General features: G+C 43.2%; 1 pseudogene across 1 annotated transcript in view; it reads left to right on the top strand.

Moving 5' to 3' along the window:
- Window positions 1–664, top strand: part of LOC111662310 (nuclear factor 7, ovary-like) — a 46,495-nt pseudogene that overhangs the window by 4,841 nt on the left and 40,990 nt on the right. The gene's annotated exons all lie outside the window — the stretch shown is intronic.

The following is a 664-nucleotide window of genomic DNA, read 5'->3' as shown; positions in this document are numbered from 1 at the left end:
TACCTGTGTGTTATAAGAGTTACAAATGTCAATAAAGTTTTGTCAAGTGAAAGAAATGTTCACTTCATTTGTTCATTTGTCTCAACAAACCACAGACTGTATCTGTCTCTCTCTTTATGTACAGTTTGATTAAAGGAGGCAGCAAAGTCTCACAAACCTTAAACTCTGTGAGAAAAGCAACATTTTGTCACTTAATAAATTTGGTTAAAAGAAAAAAAAAGATTAAATAAAAACCAGAAGAATCTTTTTCGTCAGCATGAAAATCTTGTAGCTGTCCACCTTTGAGGTCAGTCTCCCCCTCAGCATGATGCTGCCTCCATCATGCTTCACTGTTGGGACGGTGTTGGGACGGTGATGAGCGGTACCTGGTCTCATCCAGACATGACGCTCAGAACTGAGGTCAAACAGTTCAGTCTTGGTTTCATCAGACCAGAGAATCCTGTTTCTCTCAGTCTGAGTCCTTTAGGGAAATGTCCAGCACACAGACAGAGAGGGACAGTACAACCTTTATGGGTTTTATCCCTTTACGTCCGATGACCATTCTGACTGTGGCTGTTCTTGTTCTAATGGCGTTACTGAGGACAGAGCGCTCGCCAGCTGTGCTCCATCGACCCGAGGCTGGGTGGTCAACGAAGCGTTTTAACCAACAGATGTTGCTGGTGAG

The sequence above is a fragment of the Seriola lalandi genome, unplaced genomic scaffold (assembly GCF_002814215.2).
Source record: "Seriola lalandi dorsalis isolate HSWRI2012SDOR001 ecotype SW California unplaced genomic scaffold, Sedor1 jcf7180002054561, whole genome shotgun sequence".
In the NCBI taxonomy this organism is placed as follows: domain Eukaryota; kingdom Metazoa; phylum Chordata; class Actinopteri; order Carangiformes; family Carangidae; genus Seriola; species Seriola lalandi.
Note: the sequence above shows the minus strand (reverse complement) of the source record. Positions and strands in the feature narration are given on the sequence as shown.